This window comes from Odontomachus brunneus, unplaced genomic scaffold (assembly GCF_010583005.1).
Source record: "Odontomachus brunneus isolate Ranch 3 - 2012 unplaced genomic scaffold, Obru_v1 Obru_scaffold_042, whole genome shotgun sequence".
NCBI classification, from domain to species: Eukaryota; Metazoa; Arthropoda; class Insecta; order Hymenoptera; family Formicidae; genus Odontomachus; species Odontomachus brunneus.
Window position 1 is genome coordinate 2,297,802 of NW_022639492.1, and position 258 is coordinate 2,298,059.

The 258-nt window shown below is 31.0% G+C and overlaps 1 protein-coding gene across 2 annotated transcripts in view; it reads left to right on the top strand.

Moving 5' to 3' along the window:
* LOC116844543 (cleft lip and palate transmembrane protein 1 homolog) overlaps positions 1–258 on the top strand; it is a 3,191-nt gene extending 2,933 nt beyond the window's left edge. For both annotated transcript variants that reach the window (XM_032816199.1, XM_032816198.1), the window contains exon 7: positions 1–258. The gene's annotated coding sequence lies outside the window, so the exon portion shown is untranslated.

A 258-nucleotide genomic window follows, 5' to 3' on the forward strand; every position in this document is an offset into this window, starting at 1 on the left:
CCCCCCCCCCGAATTAGTAATAATACATCGTACCCGATACCAAAATAATGTAACTACACACATTTACGTTTATTTATATTAAGGGTTCTTAACCCAGACTGCGTGAATTCCCGAGAGATCCGTCATTAAATTGCAGATACGATCCGTGAATTTAAATGAGAGAAAATTATATTCACTATAATTTAAGCTTGCGTATATTTTAAATGTATGTTGATATTTAATGGGTTAATAAAGAAGCACTTATATTATTATATATAT